The 26,093-nt window shown below is 30.8% G+C and overlaps 1 pseudogene across 1 annotated transcript in view; it reads right to left on the bottom strand.

The window, feature by feature from the left end:
• The window catches only part of LOC143238740 (guanine nucleotide-binding protein G(s) subunit alpha-like), a 35,975-nt pseudogene that overhangs the window by 5,798 nt on the left and 4,084 nt on the right, over nt 1–26,093 (bottom strand). The window contains exons 2-10 of the transcript XR_013020737.1: nt 15,501–15,573; nt 15,129–15,183; nt 13,590–13,709; nt 11,606–11,703; nt 10,394–10,448; nt 5,778–5,850; nt 4,995–5,174; nt 1,251–1,381; nt 109–176 (exon numbers count right to left, since the gene is read on the bottom strand). The product of XR_013020737.1 is annotated as a guanine nucleotide-binding protein G(s) subunit alpha-like (transcript). The remainder of the gene's footprint in view (nt 1–108; nt 177–1,250; nt 1,382–4,994; nt 5,175–5,777; nt 5,851–10,393; nt 10,449–11,605; nt 11,704–13,589; nt 13,710–15,128; nt 15,184–15,500; nt 15,574–26,093) is intronic.

Genomic DNA, 26,093 nt, shown 5'->3' with positions numbered 1-26,093 from the left:
CAGTTTAGGTAACATAAGAAATCTATAGAATTCTTTTTATATTTAAACTTAAGGTAACCTGATTGTTAAATTTAAGATAATTTTATTTCAGATATCTGAAATACTTACCAGAAATTCATCTCTAATGAAATATTTGTCACGAACTACTTCGCTATCCTCTCCAGGTTCTACAACAGCTAAAATTAAAAAATTCCAACATTCGAAACAGTTCAACAAAAAAAGTGAAACAAACAATGAGCTCTGTGGTAATACTAATAAAGTTAACACACGTGTATGAAGTCCTTTAATAGCCCAACTAAATCAGTGTCATTCACTTGTAATAATCTTATCATAAAGATGTATATAGGATACAGTAAAGGTCGTTAGGATATAGAATACAGTGTCATTAACTTGTAATAATCTTATCATAAAAATGTATATAGGATACAGTAAAGGTCATTGGGATATAGGATACAGTGTCGTTAACTTGTAATAATCTTATCATAAAGATGTATATAGGATACAGTAAAGGTTAAATGTTGTATTAGGTAACAATCAAGAAAATTAGCCCATTAAAGACGGCAACTTTGGAAATGATCACGTTCACCTAAAATAACACCTTCACTAACGAACATATAGCAAATAAACTCCTATCTGCATTGAATTAAATTAGTAAAAGTTTGGCAAGAATTCTATAAGAAGAGATGGATCATCACAGTTACATTTAATTTGTTTAAGTCACATCTTTACAAAAAGATTTACATTCAAAAATATTCAATCAATTATATACTTTACAAAAGGTATTTTGGACCAAGAAATACTATGTTTTGTAAGTACTGTAACCTATGCTAACAGGTAAATACTTGAAAAAAAGAAACGCATATTGATCATTTGACTTCCAGAAATTAACTGCTCAAAATTTCATGTTGTTACCTCTGTTTTGGCTTTCTATTGGTTATAAAAACTACATGACCTTGCACTATTAAGCACAAAAATTAGTTTATCCATTACATTCAGTTTCTTTATCTCTAGCTGCAAATAAAATCATACTGTAAATATCTGCAAAAGTGTCAGTAAGTGCCCATCAGTAAACAAACCCTTCATCAATAATGCCAGCTATTGGAAGCATTCAAGAAACCCATATAACATGAAGTCACACTTTGGTTTAACATATCAACAAATTTAGATAATTTTCATTAACCTTAAATCAAAATAAAAGCATCAGAAATAGAAAATACACTAATTGTTGTCTCAGTGGATGAGACACTTACCATCAAGAGGAGTCTGATATTGCACAAATTCCAGAAAGTAGTCTTCAAGTTTTGACTTTCCTGCCTTAATCTTTTCTGCTAATAAATCTTGTTTGTTGAGAAAGAGTATCACTGATATTGTTCGTAACCATCTGTCAAAGAAAAGGTACTCCCCATGTAACTCCTTCCACACCGAACTTGGTCAAATCGACCAAGTTCATAACCATTTTCATTACTTGTTACATTTTCCATGCAATAATTTTAATACAGCACTCATACCTGCACAATCTTCAGTAAACATTACAAGGCTTCTGTACACAAAGAATTAACATTTTAACCAAATATTTTTAATGAATACTTTTCTGTGAATATATTAAGAAATTTTGATTACTGGTCTGATTGCAAAGGAATTTTCATGTTAAGGTTGGAAATATTGCTATTCACTTATTCAAATTTCATTTGTATAATTTTGAAAAACCTCCAAAATAATTATAAACATAATTTTCTCCACTCTAACTCTCTCTCTCTCTCTCTATATATATATAAGAGGGCTGTTCAAAAAATACGCGGACTGTTTGAATTGCGTGGCTCCAGTTGGTTCCAGGAGAATCCTCTTGGTGTCGCTAGGTTTGCACAGATCAGCTGATTACAACGTCATTTCCCGATTGCAGATATCTTCATTTGTGTATTAGCTACGCGGTTTTAAGTGAAGTGCGATTTTTTCGTTTGGCGGATTTCAGAATGAATGACCTGAAGGAGCAACGACTTGTTGTGAAATTTTGTGTTAAACTTGGAAAATCTGCGACTGAAACATTTGCTATGCTTAACACGGCTTACGGTGATGTTGCTATGAATCGTACGGCATGTTTCAAGTGACATGAACGTTTTAAGGATGGTCGACAGTCCATTGAAGATGATGAGTGTCCTGGACGTCCTTCCACGTCAATTGACAACCCACATGTCGACAAAATCAACACCCTGGTGCGGGCAAATCGACGTCTGACTGTCACGGAGCTTGCTGAAGAGTGTGGGATATCAGTTGGATCTTGTTATGAGATTTTGACCAAAAAATTGAAGATGCATCGTGTTGCTGCGAAATTCAGCCTTCAGAACTTCGTCGTTTTGGCCAAACACTCGATCACTGTTCTCCCCCCCCTCTACTCACCTGACCTTACTCCTTGCGATGTTTTCTTGTTCCCCAAATTTAAAAGACCCTTGAAAGGAAGAAGATTTGAGACGATTCCCGAGATTAAGGCAAATGCGACGAAGGAGCTGGAGGATATTACAAAAGAAGCATGCCAGGACTGTTTCAACAAGTGGAAACACCGTTGGCATAAGTGTGTGCGTTGGGGAGGAGAGTACTTTGAAGGGGTCCCAGACCTGTAACTTCTAAATACAGTACATTTTGTTTTATGACGTCTGTCCGCGTATTTTTTGAACAGACCTCGTATATATACACGAGGTTGGTAGTACTCATGGACCTCATAACCACACACAAAAAAATTGAATTATCCTTCTTTTAATTCCAGAATGATTACAAATTGTAACATACAACTCACAAACGTATACATCAACTTATGCTTTATGACTTTATTCCCTTTGATGCTTGTTTACGTTAATATTCCCACCATTGAATTTGTAAATAAATTGGTAAACATGGAGCTAATTCTATAACCTAGGTATAACCACTTGTGGGTATACCTCATGAAAGGGTTGTTACTTATTTTACCTAATGTAACCTCAAAAGTTAATTTTTACATTTCAGTTACTTTTATAATAAGAAATTAAGAATACACATGAAAAACAAGAAAATACTTACCTATCCTTTTTTTTTCTGTAAACTGCTAACTCTACTTAACCCTACTTCTTGTTTTAAATATCATTGCTGAATATAAAATTTTTATTTGAATAAATAATGCACTAAATAACATGAAATAATAACATGTAAAGACAAGACAATGTGCTGTAACTATCATAATATTTGCTGGCTTTCTAACTATGTAACAAAAGTCTTTGAAAACTAAGCTAAACTTGTGGATGTGTTTCCCATGGGAAAATACTTTGAATTAAACAACGAATACATACTTCTCTGTACAAAGTACAACATAGTTCAACATGTTACTTGATATCTTAAAATTTTGACTTTATATTGGTTATAAATAATACAGTTTTGAACATCAGAAAAACTACTGGTATTTATAAGAGATGATATAACATGTAGACATGACAAGAGGGACCCGATTTAATATTTTATAGCTCTGTGAACAAATAACAGTGAAGACTTAAATATTATGCTTTGTCTGAGTGATAACAGTTTTATAACACGTAATTCACAATAATTTCATACTTCTTCAAAGAAAGAATACCTACATATCAAATGTCACAATTCTCACACTAGGGAAGATTGATTTTTAGGAGAAATATTTCATTATAAAATTAATAACTTAAATACTATTAAAATCTGGATTATTATCTATTTTCTTAAGCCAAATTTATTTATATACCATGATAAGAATACTGTTTAATTACTTCAGAGTGGGCTTCAGTTTGAGTTACATTCAAGAAGGACTTAATCCAAAAAACGTCTAAACCTCAACTCACTTTCTTCAAGCTACACACAACTACATCCCTATAATAAACAATCTAAACCTCAACTCACTTTCTTCAAGCTACACACAACTACATCCCTATAATAAACAATCTAAACCTTAACTCACTTTCTTCAAGCTACACACAACTACATCCCTATAATAAACAATCTAAACCTCAACTCACTTTCTTCAAGCTACACACAACTACATCCCTATAATAAACAATCTAAACCTCAACTCACTTTCTTCAAGCTACACACAACTACATCCCTATAATAAACAATCTAAACCTGAACTCACTTTCTTCAAGCTACACACAACTACATCCCTATAATAAACAATCTAAACCTTAACTCACTTTCTTCCAGGCTACACACAACTACATCCCTATAATAAACAATCTAAACCTTAACTCACTTTCTTCAAGCTACACACAACTACATCCCTATAATAAACAATCTAAACCTTAACTCACTTTCTTCAAGTTACACACAACTACATCCCTATAATAAACAATCTAAACCTGAACTCACTTTCTTCAAGCTACACACAACTACATCCCTATAATAAACAATCTAAACCTTAACTCACTTTCTTCAAGCTAGACACAACTACATCCCTATAATAAACAATCTAAACCTTAACTCACTTTCTTCAAGCTACACACAACTACATCCCTATAATAAACAATTTAAACCTTAACTCACTTCTCCCAAGTTTCACACATCCACCTTCACAATACAAAAACCTAAGATTACTACAGTTTTGCCAGTTTTTAACAGTGCTGTAGACTTAATGTGACAGGACAGCAATTATAAAGGCTGAATCAGATTCTTGTTAATAAAATATAGTCTGAATATTTTATAATAGTTACAACATTTTGGTAGCAAAAAGTAAAATGAAAGCTTCTATTACTGAATCTTATAGAGTGATGCTCAAAGCCATTAACTTACTCTAATGTAATTCTATGAATGTTATGAATTATTTGACAATGATATTTAAGCATGTAATTTACTAGTTAAATGTGTACTGTAAACACCACAACGTACTTTGTTACTGTCTCTTACTTATGGATGAAAACTACTTTTACTGTTAGATTTTATAAAAGTCTGGAAAACATAAAACAGATTTCTCCTTAGAAACACCACATTTTTTATGAATACTGGCTGCAAACCTGTTGTTCCAGATACTCTTAAAGAGTTCTAGGGATTCCTTGAGTCTGTTCTGACTGGCATCTTCCCGTAGCACCATGTTATAGCTACTACTGGCCGTGACGAAGATGATAGCCGTAACATCGTTGAAACACTGGATCCATTTCCTACGTTCATCACGTTGTCCACCAACATCAAACATGCTATAAACATAGAAAACATTTTATCAGTAACACATGAAACATGCTTTAAAACAAATTGCATGAAACCCACATTAATGTAACTGCTGCAGAACAAAAATTAATAATATATGCTAGTTATCAACATCTTCATTTCACCATTTATTTTATTAATGTAAAAACCCTCAAGCAAATCACTTATATTTTTATGCAACTATTACAGGAATTTTGCTTTAAACCAAAATGTGCAAAGAGTTTTAGCTTTTAGCATTTAGATTAATAAGATATATATAAATTATTATCAAGCAAATTGTGACATAACACCATATAAAACTAATCTATTGACCACACTTCATTAGTATAAGTGTTGTATATAATAAGACCCATATCTCTTCAATGACCTATATAAATAGCACATGAACCAATAATGTATGTTGCAAGCCAAGCTGACACTTTGAGGTCTGGTGTTATGTTAAATACCTCACTGGTAGCAGTGTGTAGTTTAAACACCACTATACTCTTATCACACATCTTGATATTGCATGCAAATAAAGACAGATTTGTTAAATGTTAAAACTACTTGTAGTAATGAACCTAGAGAGGTGTAATCAAAGATGGAGTACTTACTGGAAGTTCACCTTGTCAACAGTGAACTTGGTTTCAAAATTCAGATGTTAAAACTTCGACATCTCAGTATATCCTATGAGGAAAACAAGAAGCACCAATTATTAACTGTTTAACCAAACACAATTACTAAATACACTAACAAGTTATCTTATAAATCATCCTTATATGTAATATGTCATTCTAGAAACAAAACACTTTTTTACTTGCTGATTAATTTCTAAAAGAAGAAATTCAAGACACCAGTTACAAGAAGTGGTTCCTGCAACTAAAAGTGTGGAAGATTGCTTGCAGTTCAAATGAAAAACATGTACACACACAAACAACACAGCTAAACATGTTGGAAGACAGAACAGATAAACAAGTCCTAAGTTTTGGTAATTTTAAAAGTCAATTTGGAACTCAGTATACCACATGAAAGATTATAAAATGACAGTTAATTTGACTTCAGAATAATCTACAGTTGTTACTTGGGTATGTTTTGGTATTTCAGTTGTTACCTACAGTGGTCAAATGGGTATGTTTTGTCATTTCAGTTCTGTGTGATCTATAGTGGTCACTTGGGTATGTTTTGGTATTTCAGTTTATGTGATTTATAGTGGTCACTTGAGAACCAAAATTTTATTTGGTAAACTCTCTATCTGACCAAGTTTGTGTGTTTTCACTGACCAAAACCAAATGTAATACAAGCACTTGAAATATAATTATCTCATGTTAAACTGTCGCAAGACGGTTAATTTTATGATTATTTTAGTTGTTTTTTTAACTATACTAGTAAGACTTTTTTCAGAGTTGGTTTAACAGCTGATCCTGTCTCAAAAAAATTGAAAACAAACACAGCTTAACAACTATCTTTAGTACATTATTCCTGGGTTTGGTACAAAAGGTTAACGATTTCACATACGCACTTGTAACATTAAATAGTTATACCATAGCTTTTTATGTAGTGTGTGTACTTTCACAAAATTTAGATTTTTAGTAGAGATTGCAATTTAAAAAATCAGAATTTAATGAAGTATTTTTAGCAAAGGTTTGTTTGTGAAAATATAAAGTTTGGTTTGTTATCAGTTCAAGAGCAAAGTCATTTTCATCTTATGATTAAAAACTATTATTTTTACCAAAGACTTCAAATATCATCTGTGTAATCTCCAAAACTTTCTAAATAGATTTCAAATCTTTATTTCTAATAAAACTTTTTATTCTGTATGTTAATTTCTCTACCTTAACTTAACTAAACTACAAGGGGTCTGTCAATTTGATTGACCTCATAACCACCACAAAAAAATAGAAATATAAATTATGCTTTTTTGTAAATTCTAGAACAGTGGTTCTTAACTTTGTTGGAGGTACTGAACCCCAGAGGTTTCATACTTGCATTCACTGAACCCTTTGTAATTGGAAAAATAAAATATGATTTTTTTCAAATTCAAAACATAAGCAGATATTTTATTTGTGCACAAAATGAACCATGCATAAGTTGCACACAATATCACTGTGTTCAAAGAACAATACCAACAAAACATGAATTTCACACAAAAACAAAAACATAACTCAATGAATATTTACTGCAAATCAATGTGACTTTTGTTGTTGCCTTTCAGATACAAGTTCAGAAATCCACGGCTTCACCTTGGCAAGTGCCACTCTCATATCATTTTTGCAACAAAGTCTGTTCCTTCTCTTCGTTTTTATGTCTACCATCCTCGAAAAGGATTGCTCGCAAAGATACGTTGTAACAAACAGCATGAGTATCTCAAGGGCTTTCTTAGCAATAAGAGGGTACACTACAATTTGGTGACACCAAAACGTTGAGAGCGTTGTTGTTCTGAAAAGTTGCTGTTGAACCTGGCTCTGCTGAAGTTCAATGATTTCGTCGAGGTGTTCATCATTGACATATGCTGTCACAACACTAAACGTGAACGGCTGTTTCACCCATCCTGAATATGACTGGTGTGGAAGTATCGTTAGAAACTTTGCAAGCTCATCTAAGTGCATGGCAATTGCTTGCTTCAGTTACCCAGATACAGAAATGTCTCCAATTTCAGACACATCTTCTATCTTACTTACACAGTCATCCAGCAGGGAAAAGTTTGTGAAGTTATCATTCTCTGTTCATCGTTTCCATAATGGTAGCTTTTTTTGAAAAGCCTTCAGATGATTGAAATGATTGCAAGCACTGAAGATATCGGCCATGTACACCAAAATGAGAATGAACTAAGATTTTTCGAAGCAATCTGCATGACAATGTTGGTGCTCTCATAACAACAGGGCTAATTCCACACAAATGACAAAAACACGATTTAGCACCTTTCCCGGGATAACTACCAAGCGTTAGAATGGTAAAGAAGTACCTCAATTCAGAGCCCATTTCATTACACAGCTCTTTGAAGATCACGGTGCTTCAGGGCACTATTTTGCACAAAGTTCACACATTCCACTACAATTTTTAATACTTCTGCCAGTTTTGAAGGCAAGGTTTTTGTTGCCAATGCGTGCCTGTGCAAAACACAGTGCATTACAATGATGTGTGGTGCATCAGTGCACCAAAACCACAGTTTCATCCCAGCATGACACGAGCTCCGTCCAAACAAACTGCAGAAACCATATCCCAAGAAAGAACATTATCTCTGAAGAAGTCATCCACAAGTTTCTTCACGTCTGCTGCCATAGTTGTTGTTGTAAGAGGCTTACAAAATAAAAAATCTTTTATCTCGTTCTTCACATAGTGCAAAAATACAACAAGCTGGCTTAGATTGGAAACGTCAGTGGTCTCGTCGAGTTGAAGGCTGAATTTTGCTGGGCTTGAAATCAGATCTGCAACTACTTGAGCCAAGATGTCATTGCTCATGTCATCTATTCTGCTGCTGATGGTGACATTTGAAAAAGGAATTTGGGATAACTTATTTTCAGCAACTTTTCCCATGATATTCTCCATCTTCAATGCAGCTGGTTTTCTGGCTTCACAAATGGTGTGGTTTGCCCTGCTTTGCAATCAAGTAAGCAACTTCATACAATGCTGTGAGGATCTGTTTGTCGATGAGTACAAAGCTGAAAACAGGCAAAGTAGCCTTTTCATCGAACTTGGCTCTCTTTACCTTGAATTCAACAAGCATTGTATTCTTGTATTTCCCATCTCTATGCAGCTTTAAGGAGTGTTCTCTTAGTTTTGTCAATACTAGACTAGAATTGCTCAACTTGGCACTGCAAATCATGCACTGAGTCACATTTCAGTTATAATACATTATATATTTGTATATATAATTACTATTTACAGATAAATTTTAAAGTTATTTTTCTTAAAACATAGAACAGTAAATAAAGAAGTATAGCAAACTATTATCTCTTCAAGTTGTGAGCTTTGTACTCATTTATGTTAATGGGGATGTCAGATGAAATTTTTTGTAGATTTTACATATACATTTGAAATAATCAAAGATCATAAATAACTGTATGAATACTACAGAATCCCACTATAATTTATCAAACTTAGTAACTAAACTTTATTTGGGCCTTAAAAAATATAAAACATAACTCAATGAATATTTTCTGAAAATTGGAAAAAGGTGGGTGAGGCAACTGGGTGAGTTTTGGAATATAAGTGTTATATCAGAATATTGAAAAGATAGGAGGTTCTTATTTTATATTGTAGCTTGTCAATACTGGTAATATTTCAGCTCTAATTTGTATGAAACTATAGACTTAGTATTTGGACATCACAAACATATAATCTGGGCAACATTTCAAGTATTTAGACATCACAAACATATAATTTAGGCCAATGCTTCAATTCAACATACCACACAAAATTTATGTTTAGGTGTTTAGTTTTAATATTTACTTTTAAATTAAGAAATTAATATATAACACTCAGATTGGAATTAAAATCCATAATTTTCTCCCAAACTTATTGAATAACTTCATGTAGTAGTAGTAGTTCAACAAAATTTTGAAATGTAAGCCACTTATTGTGAATGACATGACCTTTGATCTGTGATCAGTTGCAAAAGAGTTATTTCTCTTAGGATCATTTGGAAGTGTTGCACACAAAGAGTGATGTTATTTAATACTATGAAAAATGTTCAAATGTGCACACAAAACTTTCCTTTGTCAAATCATTATTTCATACAATCTAAATTACCGAGTTCCAATTATACACAATAACCATAGACAAATAATTTTCAGAATGTCTCATAATAAGATTAATTTTACCAAACATTATTTTTAAGGAGAAAAGAATCTTTTATAAAAGTCAAAACAAAAAAATTATAGTAAAGTTTTACTTGAAGGTTAATTTAAGCAGATATATTTTTTAACAGTGATATCTTCTTATAGATTCTTTAGTTTTTTTGTCATTAAGAACAACACTACACAATAAGGTATCTATGTATTCAAAACCTAGTTTTTAGTCCTGTAAGCCTTTAGGCTTACTGTTGAACCAGTGAGGTGAGGAACTAGATTCCTTTGATAAACTTAGCATTAACTGTTATATCTAGATCAGTAAATGGTGCTGTATAAGGGAGAAGACAGATTTAATTCCAACTATAAAAAGAAAAAATTGTTGTGTCTGTACATTTTCAGCATGTATAACAAACTGGTAAAAAACACATTTGGACAACTACCTGTTCAGTTGGAGTGTAATCAGGTTGTTTGATTATACTCACTCTGTCCAGGAAACTGAAAATAAATAAAAGGTAATTACCAAAAGAACTAGAAAAGTTAAAACCATAACACTTATGTAAAGAAAATTACTGAAGATTTGGTTCAGTACTATACAAAAATATATCTATTTAACTTCAGTTTCAAAATGCAAGCATATAAACAATGTTTCTTAGAAGGTATAATTAAATATTACAAACTAATATTAAGTTATAATGTTATACTTCTAACAGGTACAAATATTTCATGTTTTTAAACACAGATATTTCAAATAACATGTCAGTTATGGTTTTGGTTAAGATGATCCAGTATGCCTGACAAGCCTATATTTTAACCTACTCACATTGGCTGCTCTAAATATTAGCCGTATCACCACATACATAATATGGCATACTCACACTCAACTATTAAAGAAAGACCGTACCCTATACGGCAGTTGGTAGTTGATGGGTTAATAAAATACCTGATGGAAAACAGCTTATGAAACTAATTTAAAATACCACTACTTTCTCTTTGTAAATAGAAAACTGTAATATTACAGAAATGTTTTACATCCATATTAGACCTTTGTGCTGTAACTTTTAAAGGTTATATTTAAGATGTAATAAGTACATAACAAACATCAATATTTAATGCTTTTCCTTAGCTGTAAGATATGTACAGTTTCAATTTTATGAAAAAAATAATTATCTAGATTAGTGAGAAAAATGAACTAATATTTCTTCTTTGGAAAATAAACTGTCTTTTTATACTCATTCTTGGTTATAAAATTTGCTAGAAAACTGTACATAAAAACAATATTGCATTTACTGTTGTTTTTTTCAATACCCAACAAATTAAACAGTGGTTGAAATTACTTTCATTGTTGTATAATGACTGTAAAATAGAACAACTATTTTAAGTTCCTTAATTGGACTTTTCAAGATCTTAAGGCTTAACTAAGATAGAAGCTCAAAAGGTGTTTATAACCACCTTGAATGCTACTCTTCGATTTCTACAAATCAACCAGAACAACAAGTAATTTTAATATAGTCACTTAGATGTGTTTTAAGAAGGCCTAAATGTTTTTCATTGCACCAGGATCATCAAATTTCTAGCAATGAACATAAAATACAATTACAAACTTCTGATATGTTCTACGAAAGCCTCAGACTTTATTATAAAATAAAACTTACTACTTTGCACAGTCTATGAGCTGATATTCATTGGACCTCTCATACGCATGCTTGAACCCCTTATCTTTCCAGAGGGCTTCTGTGTGTTGATAGAACTCCTGCAGTAGTAAAACCAAAGTTAGGCAGGAATTAGTTTTGGTTTGAAACTTCAGATGTTATTTTTTACTGAAAAAATAGTTATCACTCAAGTTGTATTGCCAATGGTTTGAATTTTTAATACTATTAGTACTGATATAACAAAAATGTGCTGTCAGAGATACCATGACACCATTAAAGCTGATCTAATATAAAATTCACATAAAGTGCTATTACAATAGGTATATGTTATACTATTAGTACTCACACTTCTTGTTCACCTACAGAGTGATCTAACACAAGATAATACCTCAAATGATTTCTTAGGGGGAGAATATACCAAGGTGTTTTAACAGACACTATTACAATCCAAGTATTCTAATCAGTGAAATACCCCTCATTAAATCACCTTGTAATACAAAACATAAATTACATTTTCTAAAACTGTAAAGCATGTACTTAATTCCATCATCTATGTCACATAACACATACAACCAGGCTGCTATAAAATACACTGATACAAATTATTACAGAATAATGACTCTTTAAGATGCATTATTTTGGTGCTAATATAAAGTGCTGTTCTATAAATATTATCTGCCCTTGGCATTGGCATAAAACCATAACACAAATATAATTTTATAGTACTAGCCACTGTAATTGTTTGTACACTGGTGTCACTCTGAAGTAATGTTAACAAAAAAATAATTATGTAGTACATTAGGAACAATGTTTAGTAGCACTCGTTAGGAAAACTTGTGCAACACCAGTGCTACCATGTAACCCTAGTGTAATGCTAATATACTAGAGCTATTCATGCACACAGCCTCTGAAACACAATTTGTTGTACTCAAAAAATACGAGAAACTATAGATATTGTAATCTCATAAACATACATCAATTATTCTGAGATAAAACATTATTTGTTGTACTCAAAAAATACGAGAAACTATAGATATTGTAATCTCATAAACATACATCAATTATTCTGAGATAAAACAACAATATTTCCCCTTGAAGAAAGTGTAATATATTGGGTTGAGGAATAATTCGTGAGCATTTTTTTCAAGTTAAAAAAATATATTCATAAATGAAACGCTTTCGCAAAATATGTCATTTGGTAGATAATTTTTTGCTCTAATAGATGGTGTGTTTGATTTTCATATGTCTTTAATTTTTGCTTTCATTTTCAGCTCATTAAATGGAATGTCAAGTGGACAAAATCGAGCATTTTCGACATCATCTGCTTTTCGCATTTAATTTCTTGCAATTTCATTTACAACAATGCATACTATATACCTAGGTATTACATGAAATAAAGTATCATAATAAATGTTTTGGGTGTAATGTGTTCATGCATTGAAGTATTGTATAGTCTTGCATGTAATGCTTGAAATTATTTAAAAACGCTCACGAATTATTCCTCAACCTAATAGATATACATTGAATAAACATTTTTTTAACAACTAGGAAAATTCAATATCAGATCACGAGTTGCTCACGGTTCATTACAAAAAACATTACAACTATCTCCCCTCCAACAATAAATTTAACTGTGAAATTAGCAGAAAGAAAAACATTACACATTATTTTTCAAATAAGTTGAAAACTTTAATTATTTTTCTTTAAGGCAGGGTTAACAAAATAAAAATATACAACAGCAAATGTATCTTTAATAAGATTATCTTTATTTTATTATCTCCTTTCTTTATTTTGTTTTTACAGTCATTTTATGTTCCATCAACAAAGTATTCAACATTTAAAGATACAAATCATTTACTATTTTTTAATCAGCTCCCATTTGTCAAAACCTTATGACTTTAGTTTATTTTCTTTAATATTCAGTAATATATAATTAAACCTACAATGTTTCTTAATACGCTGAATCAGTAGCTAATTATCCACTTACTGAGGGGTAGTCAAAGTTCAGAGAACTTGCAACATCCTGCATATAGTCAACACGCCACTGGTTTTCCGGGTTCTCTAGGGGTACAGGAGGGACTAGTGTGCTCATGGCATCAGATATTGTCTACAAATATAAATTATTAAGACATTAACTATACTTTTTATTGTGTATTAACTCTATGTGTCAACTGTTTATTGTTCTACAGCTAATTCATATAAAATATCATTCTGTTATTTAAAAAATGTTTTAAACATCAATGAAAACAACAGAAGGCTAGACCTCAGTTTATGTTAAAAAATATATTAACATTAAAACAAGTATTCTAACGACTCACCCAACTCAATGTACCGCATAAACCATATTCACACCTGAATAAAGGCCGACTTCCAACATCACCAACCTGAGAACGACCGTTAATGGTGAGTTCTGCTGGCACACTACAAACTGGCTACTCTTCTACAATCATCGCTCTCAAGTTGGGAGCAGATTGTTTATTCAGGTACAAATGAATTTTTTATGCATTGAATAGAAAGTAAAAAAATCTCAAATGTGAATCAAAACAACTTTTTTCTTAAGAATTTGAAGTATATTTTAACAGAAATATTTTTATTATGAAATATTTCTGACTGGCAAAACATAACATAATAATCAATAGATATATGTTTATGTTTAAACAGGCTTCAAAAAGAAAACTATTTCATAAGCAGATAGCTTAACTCTATCAACACACACTCAGTCAATCTGATCAACCATTTAAGATGCTTGTACTTGTCTGATGTCTTTATAGATTAAATACTTCTGATTTTCAAATATAGTGTCTATATATATACACAAAACTTGGCAGTCTAAGTTGACATTACAAATCTTTCACATACAAAAAAACATCAATTTATTAGTAAATTACAATTTTCTAAGGAATAATTTACATTTCATTCTGTAGTTTCTTGGGCGTGGTAGATAAAACAGACATAAGAAAATACCTAGAGAAAATGTGTCACGTGTGTCACACTAGAAGAAATTCGAGATTTTTTAAAATACTGTTTTGTGTAATTAAGGGACAAAATTTACATACTATTAAAATATGAATTATTAGCTAAGATTTTATGCAAAACTAACTGGTATCATAAATAAAAACATTTTAATAAAATTCTGAATGTGAGATACTAAATCTTTGTGTCAAAAGGTAAATTATATATATTCTATTCACATAAATTTTTTGGTAATTTGATCCATTTCAAAGCACATTTAAGTCAATGACAGAAACTTGGACATCTACAATGCAAAAACTTCTGATATTCTGATTTGATAACCCCATTTTCAGGCATCAATAATTTATTTTATTACATCTGTTTACTTTAATTTGGCTTTAATCAGATATATTTACCTGAGTAAAATGTATTCTAAGACAGCTGGTGCAGTATTTAATTTTAACTAAAGTTTTAATACCCATACCAGCCATCTTTAGAATACATTTTTACTTCAAGTAGGTTTGTCATCATTATAGGTTTACACTCATAACTCACATAACTCCACATGACTCACCAGGATTGCATCTCTGATATTCTTTTTGATACTTTCTATTTTTTCTTTCTTTTCCCTAGAAACAAACAAACACTGTATACTAAATTGTACTTCACACTTCATATTCACAAATATTAAGCCAGAAACACACACAAAACAAGTTGTGACTTATGTTTTAGAAGAACAAACAAGTTAAAACAGCACTAATGATTTCTTAAACTTTTATTTAAAAGGCCATATTGGTAAGAACATCAGCCACTCATTAAATATTTACAACAACAGACTGGTTAGGACACCACTAGTCATTCCAAATTGGCTGGACTGTTTGAGACACTAAAGATTTACTCTCTTGGTTATTTTAGTAAAACCATTACAACCTGAAGCATCACTTACTCTTCAGTAAAGCCACTGACATGAAGAATTCTCATTTGTTTTACTACTGTACTCTTTCCAGATTCTCCAGCACCTACAGAAGAAAAAGAAATTATGAAATATACCTTCAATTACAATTAACATCACTAACTCTGTAAAATGAACATACATAGTTGGAACGAACTTTATTTTTTAGTTACAATATCCTTGAATAAAGCTTTTAAAGAACTTAAGAGATGGTATTTTGGAATTTTCAATCTGACATTTAGTAAATTTCAGTAGCAAAGAACAGAGCAAACCTGGACTGTTGCAGTATTCTAGTGAGCTAAAATCAATTCTAAAATTATAAATTATCTTAAAAATGTTACTGAGAAGAAATCTCGCAAACAACTTAGACACATGTAGATTAATTAAGCCCATCCTGTAACATGACTAGCTACTGTAAGATAATCCTCAAGAAAAAACAGCAAAGATACAACCATATCGAGATGATTAAGAAGTTAATGTGTCCTATCAATTCCTTGTATGAACAAAATTATATACAAATCAGTAATATCAAATACTTTGGTACTCTTGTCTATGTTTAACCAAATCACTGTTTATTCAGAAATCAAAAAATGAAACTATATGATCTGGCAATAAAAAAATTAGTTAATTTTTCTCAAAATATTCATGGCTTTAAAAAAAAGAAAATTTAAAAAGTATATATACATGTAATAAATTTTCTAGAGAAAAAATAAAATACAAATGTACTGTGTGTGCAAACTTTGGTTCTGAAATTATCTTTCACAATCAGAAAGCTATTTCAAATAAACATTGTTTTTAAATGTATGAGAGTTTCAAGAAACCAACAAAAGTCACAATACTAAGTTTATTACAGGTATTTTAATTTTGCTAAAAAATGAAGAATATTTTGGTAAAAAAATACATCTCTCTCACTTTACAAATATAAAACTGCTGTTACTATATTACAAGTTATGGCAAATAAGACTTGTTTATAGAACAGTTACAATGTATTGAATACTGGTATAATCATTCTACACAAGAAGACACTTTGATATTATTGGATACAATAACAAAAGGGTAAATGTGCCACATCACTGTAACTTCTGTGATTTTAGCCAGGCACAATTGAAAGATCAATAAATATATATAAATGAACAGTGTTGTAAGATTTAAGCTATCTGGACTAAACATTTATGTTTTTGTTATAATATGTAGTTATTCTATAATGAAAAAAACATTATTCATTTCCTAATTTTTTTTGGGAAGATTATGGGATTGGCCAAATCTTCCAAACCCATACACAGGTACAATAGTGAAAATACCATATAAAAATATAAAATTGTATTTTAAAATACATTTGATAATTATCTGAAGGTTATAAAGATCACATGTCAAAGTTTCTGATACATTAAAGTATTTTTAATGTTAAAATGAAAATTGGTTTGCATGTTGGATAGGCAACATGCCAAAGAACAAAAAGGCTTGAGAAAAACATTGCTTAATGAATTTTAAGACTTGATTTTAAAAATAAATCGATATTTTATGTAAAAAAGTCTTGTAATATTTTATGATAACTCAAATTTTGTGAACATATGTTTACTAATTTAAAAGTTACAGCATGAAAGCTATAAGGGACACAATATGGTTATGGGATTGGTCCCTGGGACTGAGCCAGTGCTAAAATGGTTAACAAAATGCTTGATAAGCACAAGAATAAAGGCTGGCTTTAAAATTTGTTTTTAATTATTCAAATTTAGTTTAGATGATGGAAATACCAAGATAGGCCAACTGGTCCCATGTTGTTCCAAGACATTATGTTGCTAAGGGTTTGAGATGTTACACACTTTTTTACATATTGAAATAGTTTTATTACAATTGTTTTACAAACTTTGTTTTTTTTTCCTCAACATAAGTCCTATTTTAGGCTTTGTTATTATTTGTTAGTTTTCTAGTTAATGAATGTTTATTTCCATATTTGCAAAAAGCAGGTGACAAGCTCCAAAGGTCATGATAGCAAGTAAGATAACATTGGGGGCATTTTCCTTGTTTTTTATATTAAACTCCCAACATTTTTTTATGCTTTATACCCTAATTTTAAACTGCAAACGTGGTGATGTTTATATTTTAAGTATAAATTTCATCAAATAAGTCTCATGATTTATGTTCTTTAAAACTGTCTGAAAAAAAATATGATGCATCAAAATAACTATCAGTAAGACCAGGAGCAAATTCAGTTCAGACTGGTTCATGTGGCAGTAGAATAGCATTTATCACACACCCTCATAAAAACACAAGTGCATTCTGATCCATAGGGGGGAGTGAGTTTGAATCTTTGGAGGTAAGGATAGATTAGATTACTTTTTAGGTGGGAAAAAAGAATTTATATCTCATACAGAGAGCCATCAACTACCAGTACAGTCCTGAAGTATCATCTTATTATACGACATGTTGAAACCTAATATTAATACTTGAAACTACTCAACCACATTTTAGTAACAGAATAAATGATTGGTTATAGTGTTGTATCAAAGTTCAAAATGTTCAAGCTGAAACTTAAAAACTTGAAAACATAAAGGTCTTGGGATTACTGATCTCACCATACTGAATACAATTGGATTAATAAAGTCATCAGTTGAAGTTGAGCTTGCAAATCTCTTTTATCATGTCAAAAAAATCACAAAACATTCATACAATTCCCCAACTGTTGGCTCGATTCTACAAACAAACTATGTAGATCATGTCATCATTACATTTTACAAGTTATCTAACAAAGTACAAAACACTGGCTCTGTTTGAGAATGAACACAGTTACACACTATGTGAAATATAACAGTTGTAATGCCCAATTATAAGTAGCTTTTCAGTGTTCCTTATACATAAATATAAAGCAAATTAAATTTACTGAAAATTAAATACAAAACACAGGAAGAGTTAATAAATTGAAAGTAAATGAAATATGTGATTATATCAAACAAAAACTAGTAACACACAAGTGTGGGATAACATAAAACTTTTAATCAGTATAACCACTAAACAAAGCTATCATTACATAAACAAAAGCAAACCCAATACAACTATGATGAACTTGTACTTGCTAACAGTGATTTTTAAGTGAAATAATTTGTAACTGTTAATTTTAATAAATATATGTGAAGAAAAATTATTTTTGTACTAAAGATTAAAATATTAGAACACAGCGATTACTAAAATTCGCTAATTGGTTGTTTCATTAACCAAGTACATTCAGCTAAGTAATTATTGTCACAAGACTGGAATATTTGCTGTTTGTTCTGGATTTTATTTAAAGACATTTTCAGTCATACTTCACATAACTTTCTAGATATGGACTAGTAAGTGAATACAAAGTTACATTAAACATGTAAACATTCCTGACAATGTATAATCAACCTTGATGTCAAGATGAAACAAATCAACTGTTAAATATATTACTTTATCAATTTTAAAAGAATATATATAAGCAACTTTTCAACCTTCACTTATGTGTATCATGTGACACTTGTTCACTCCAAATAGCCCACTTAACCATTGCTTGCACCCCTATTTCAGTTAATACAAATTTTAAAAAAATTATAATGTAGATACTGCTAAGACATACCCTCTGTTATCTTGGCAGTATCTACATTACAATTGTTGTCTTGGTTTATGTAAAACAGAAAGTCAAATCCATAGAATCTTTCAAAATGTGTTAATATTTCAGATGTTCACCACTATTTATAATTAACATTAATTCACTGAGTTTTAAATAACACTGGTTCATTCTCACAACAGTTTTTAAATTATTCAAAGAAATAATTAAGTTGCTACTTCCAAGTCCAGTTTGACCAGCTGAAAGTATTATTTTAATCTTACCTGAATTGAAAAAACCAGCTAAATCATAATAGTTATAGGAAATTATGTTTTGTGCATGTTACTGTTTGTGTTCTAAATTGAATATATGAATGATATAAAAAGTGAGTAATGTACTTACAACTCCAGCAAAAATTATGGTTAACTTTTATGAGAATAAGATAATCTAGGGTATGATTTAATCTACATAAAAATATTCTAGAGTAGTAATGTGAATAGACAAATTATTATGTCCAAGTGTTCATCCCATTCTTATATAAATTTATCTCCAGTAACAAAAAAGTACCAATTAAAGTAAGTTGTCAGGACTTATTTTATTAAAAACTATTACACTGCCTTACAGCATACCATTATCAAAATTATGATTACTCTTCATGCATTCTATCAAGTGTTAAAAATAAAATAATACTGTGTTGTTTCTCTTAACCCTAAAGTCTGACTTGTATTATTGGCTTAAGTTCCATAATAATTACAGTTCACACAACAATGGTTACTGTTTCTTAATACTGTTGATACCAATAACCACCTTTACACAACTTGTACAAACTGGTATTGAGCTATAGGCCTTGCAGCAATGGTTATGGTAGATATATTATTAACATGTTATAATGTGTTCTCATTAAACACAAGCTCTTAGAATTACTTTACTTTGTTTTTTTGTTTCTTATTTGTTTGTTTTTTGCACATGTCCCTCCCTTTCTGTAGTATTTCTGATTCTCCTGAAGCCTATAGGCTGAAGTCTGTTTCTAATACACAATTACCTAAATAGACTTTCAAATCAAAACACACTAGGGAATTAGTAACTGCAGTTGATTTATACCTAACACATCAAATCCACTTCTTAATAATTAATATTTTTCTTTAAAATTATTGTTTATTCATGTGCACCATACATTACACGTCAATTATAATGTTTCAAACAACCTACCAAATTAAAATTAACAGGATAATTTTTGACTTAACCAAATTAATAACATGAAGTTTGCACGTTAATATTTCTGTTCACAATATCACAAATGACGGCGACTTATCAAACTGTTACAGTTGTGGTGATGGAATAATTTTTGAAATGTATGACTTTGTGTATACCTTAAACATTGATATTATCCACAAGGTAATATAAACTTGAGTTTTTCAAACCTCCCATAAATAAAATGTTATTTCCAGGTGCTACATTATCCACAGAGCACAGTGTCCATTTTAAAAGTCTGTTCCAGACACATAACACATTATAGGCTGATAATTATGAAAACTAAATATTTAATTATTTACAAAATTTGTAAAATGAATATTAGAACACTTGCCAATCATAAAATGTAGACAGAGCATGAGAAGCCTGTTAATACCCATTCATTAAGCTAGTTGTCTGCACAGGGATGCTCATCACTAAGCAACAGCATCAAACACGAGTTACTATACTTATTAGTGATATGTGGACTATAAACTTGTTAACTTATGTTAAACAACTGTTATTTGTGTTCATCTACCAATACTTTAAGAAACTGTTATCCACAAATGATACTGTTATAATTTGAAACTGTTACCCACAAACAATACTGCTACAATTTCCATCAATAAACTGAAATGAGCATCACTGTAAAAGACAATAGCTTCAAGTTTTGTGTTATGGAAAAGCCAAAGTTAAATGTATAAAACAACAACAAGGAATCAATGTATCACAAATTACCCACCAAAACTAATTATCAAACATATGTATAATAATGACACAACAATCATAATATAAATTCATTTTAATTATATGATGCCACTTCATCTACTTCTTTTTTATCTATAGTTTTATTCTTTAGATGAGTCATCACAGAAATTGCTCAAGCAAATAACAGGGGTGAAAATATTAACAAAAGATAAACATCTGTTTATTTTCTCTGGTTGTTGCTGCTTACTTATCAGGATCTTTTATACAGGTTAAACTGAGTTACCATTAATGGAAACACATTTTCTTTTTCGAAAATCATATGAAAGCAATATTGAAATTGATATTATTGAGAAATTATACATATTTTATCACACAGCATGTGTTTATAATTTTCTTCAACACCAAATGACTTTCAAGCCAGATTATAATTCCACACAGGTTAAGATTTGGATATGTGAGCCACTTTCTACTATCTTTTGTAAATCCTTGAATGGTAGGTAAGTGCTATAGGATTGGAAATTAGCTAATGTAACTCCTCCTCTAAAGGATTGCAATAAAAATTGTCCCAGTAATTATAGATCTATTAGTCTCACATCAATTCGGGAGAAGGTTTGGGAAGTTTGAAAAGAAAAGCTATGCAAAGTCATTCAACAAAGTTTAGAATTTCATTGGATTGTTAACATGGTTTCATTAAGGGCAAATTGTGCCTTACTAATATTTTGACATTCATTGTAAAGGTTACTACTTATATAGATAAGGGAAAGTGTGTAGATTTGGTGTATCTGGATTTTAGAAAAGGTGCTACATGAAAGACTTATAAAAATTATTTCTATATTATTTCTGTGGGGGAAAGTTAGCTAACTGATTAGAAAATGACTGGATGGTAGAAAGCAGAAGGTCGTTATACATGGAGGTCAGTCAAACTAGATTAATCCTTTCAGCTCTTAATAAAAAATTTAATGTTTGGCATGGCGCTTAATATACATGTTTGATACTTCAACTAATTATGGTATCAGTACTAAAAGCATGATATCTCAGCAATAACTCAACAAAAGTCCCTGAAATATTCAGTGATTGTACCCAACACTATATATGTTAAATTCAATACATAAAAATAACAGGAATAAAGGAAGATCGCCTGCTGCGCTAAGCCTTCAAGTTGAATGTGGTCACCAACCGTGCTGAAAGGGTTAAGGTTATGAGAGAAGTACCTCAGAGTTTCGTTCTTTCCATTAACAGCAAAGGAATGACTTGTTGATGATATTAAAGTAATGGGTGTTGCTGGTGCTTCATAAACAGCATGTAATTTTTTATTTATATTAAATGCAAGGTATTGCATAGAGGTTATCAATTTGAACTATAAGTGACATTTATATATGAATTATCTTAACAGTATCATGGAACAGGGACCTGACTGAAGTGGTTAATACTGGTAAGTCAGCTTGTAATGTTGATGATTCACCTTTCTTCGGTATTTAATAGTGGAAATGTCAGAAACAGAGGCCATAAAAGTAAATAATGGGGGTAGATGTCATCTTCAGCTAAGACAGTTTTATTTTTCTAAGAAGGTGGTTGGATTTTAGAATATCTTCAGATATGGTAGAAACTGTAAATTCAGGAAATCTTATTAAAAATTATAAGAGCTGGCTTTGAATTTTCTTTTTAGGTTAGTTCAGTGGTGGGACAGCCTAGACAGATCAAAAGATCCCTTCATGTTATAAATGTGTTCTGCTTCATCAGTCTCATAACTTTTTTGGCACAGGTTTTGTCCATGAGACTGACCTTATAACCATTTCCTACCCGTTATTGTGTTCATGTTGCAACATTCAAATTATTAAGCAAATGTTCATTTGGCAGATTATAAGTAAACATTACAAGGCTTTCACATATATCAATTTCTTTTTAAAATCAAGTCTCAAGATTCATTAAGCAATGTTTTCTCAAACCTTTTTATCTTTTGGCATGTTGCCTATCAACATGAAAAATAAGATTGAAAATATTCTTATGCCTTAGAAAGTTTTCAGATATCTCACACGAGACCTATATTACCTCCAGACAGTTATCAAACATCCAATACGAGATCTATATTACCTCCATACAGTTATGAAATATCCCACATGAGATCTATATTACTTCCAGATAGTTATCAAACATTTTTTTAGAAAAAATTTTATCATATGTTACTGCCACTATTGTATCTATGTATGGATGCAGTAGATTTGACCGATCTTGTAACCACCATAAAAAAAGGAAATAAATATAAATTACGACTTTTTCATTCTATAATAAGTATAGATTATAACAAAAACAAATTTCTAGATTAAATAGCATAAATCTTATAACATTTTACATTTATATATTATGACCTTTCAGCTAGATCTGGCTAACACCACAGAAGTTACAATAATGTAACATATATTACTGTATCCAATAATATAAAACTGACCTTTACAATACGACTTAACTTGGCTGCGTTTTAGCGAACTTGTATTTTGTAAAATACAGTTATACATTATATTCAGTTATAATACATTATATGTGTATGTACAGTATGAATATTTACAAACAAGTTCTTAAAGCTATTTTTCTTAAAACACAGAACAGTAAATAAAGAAGTAAAGCAAACTATTATCTCTTCCAGTTGTGATCTCTGTACTTGTTTGATGCTTGACATAGGTTGCTCAGCTTTATAAAATTTCACACATGAAAAATGTGAAATAATTTTAGATTTTTCATATCCACTTGAAATAACCAAAAAAAATCATTAATTACTATATTGATACTATAGAATTTCACTGTAATTTATCAAACTTAGTAACTAGACTGTATTTAGGGTTAGAAAAATAGAAAAATTCAAGCAGACTAAAGACTCAACTTACAAACTTGGAAGTCTTATCTTGAAAAAACAAGTTGACATCATACTCCTTGAAAATGGTTTAAAAACCCACTAGAGGGACATTCTGAGCTTTCAACTGGTTATTCACATGTCAGAGACAAAAGTAATTATATACAAGGGAGCATATTCAAAAACGAAAAGAGGTGACTGGGGCTACTGTGTTTGATTCAGCATATCAGCAATACTTTGGCAAATAGGAAAGCTGAGATGCTTTGATATTACATTCTAGCTTGTCAATAGTGGCAATCTGAGTCCCTAATTCATATAAAAATACATACTTTGTACTTGGACCAGAAAAACATCTAATCTGAACCACAGCTGCATTTAACATACAACGTGATACATAAAAAAAATCAACATAAGTTTTTTTCTAATATTTATTTAAGAAATTAAATAATGTGTAATTCTAAAATTTGAATCATAATCTACAGTTTGCTTCCAGTCTTATTAACAAATTCATAAAATAGTAGTTCAATAAAATTTAAATGCAAGCCAACACATGCAACAACATGGACTTTGATCCATGTGGAGAGTTAAGCCATCAAAGCAGCATTATGTTTTCAGAGGCACAGCAGAGATTTAGTTTGTATATATAGAATGCTGAATAATGTCTAAAAAGTCTATAATTTAATTGTATAGGTCACTGGGTAGGTTACATTTTGTTCCATTTTAGACTCCTTAACTTTTATCGGGAAACTGAATTGTTGGAAAAGGTTCACAGACTACTAGGATGGATGGAAAGGAGAAAATCTAGTCTCTTGAAATGTTATTTAAAAAAAAAGTTACAGAAGATTTGACTGAAATGTTTAAAATTGTTAAGGAATTGATAGTATCTGTATCACTTATTCGTACTGAAGAGTGAAAACGGTAGGAATAGAAGACAAATATCAGTTTTGATATAGTGAGGTTCATCCTCACCTTGGTTGGCATTCAGATGTGGTGGATGGAGAAAAGTTATCACATTCTAAGAGAAGCCTTTTTTTAAATATCTGAATGAAAAGGGCTGGCTTTGAGATTATTTTAAAATTATATTTGTTAAAATTAAACCATAAGAAATAGATAAGGCTTTTATTTTCACCACATTTGAGGAAAAATCATTGTATGGGTGTGTCTGGGGTAAGTAACACCCACACCAGTGCATTTTATCCATTCATTGAGTTGTTTCTTCAGCCACTTTCGATGTTTCTATTAAAATGAGCACTCACTGTTTGCTGAAGGGGTGTTGGAGCAAAGAAGGTTGGGAAACACTGATGTAGATCAGTCTGCTCACCAAATTTTAAAATGCCCACTAAGAGCAGTACAATCCAGGTTGGGAAACAATGGTCTAGGTAAACCAAAAGAACTATTGTGGTCCTAAAATTACTGATAATTGTTAATTTAAAAAACTTTAGTTTTTATTACTGTTTACTGAAAATGAATTACTTAATTTACATTTGTAATTCATCTCACAGTTAAAAGACTTGCATGGCCAGGTGGATCAAGAACTGTTTCACAGACATTTGCTCCGAGATAGAGGAATGTGAGTTTGAGATATGCTAATGCCTATTAAAACTATTACAATGCATAAGAAAAAAGTATTTCCATAGTTTATTTGGCACTAAAGAAAATTATGCCAGTTGTAGAAAAAACAATTTAACAGAGCAGAAACAGTAACTTTACACCTTATTCAAAATTTAAAAAACATAGTTTGGCAATAAAAAACTGGAAATATAACACAATGTAAAAAACAGTAAACATTAACTTGGCCAGGACTTAGTTACATGCACTTCTAACCATTTGCCATACTTCTGGTTTGGCAGTGCCAAAAAATCCAAGTAGCCATTACTCAAAGATATGACCAATGCTCCACAACTGAAAGAGGAAGAATCATTTGCTGGCAAAAGTACAAAAGACAAGGAAATTTAAAGCTGTGTATTTAGTGGAATTTGCTAACCAAATAATAGTTGTCCTTCTTAATTAATTATCACGCACATCTTGGATAGCTGGAATAATAAAATATAGCTACAACTACAATTTCCATTTGTTGGTGATTTTTGTGAGTCATAACACTAATAAATTAATTTTGAAAAAAATCTCAAATCAACATGAACAACAAAACATGAATGTTTTAATTACTTAGAAAAATTGAAAACCGCTTAATAACCAAAAGTACTAATTTTAATTATTTTCCTAATATCCATTACTTTAG

Source organism: Tachypleus tridentatus, chromosome 13 (genome assembly GCF_004210375.1).
Source record: "Tachypleus tridentatus isolate NWPU-2018 chromosome 13, ASM421037v1, whole genome shotgun sequence".
Lineage (NCBI taxonomy): Eukaryota > Metazoa > Arthropoda > Merostomata > Xiphosura > Limulidae > Tachypleus > Tachypleus tridentatus.
Note: the sequence above shows the minus strand (reverse complement) of the source record. Positions and strands in the feature narration are given on the sequence as shown.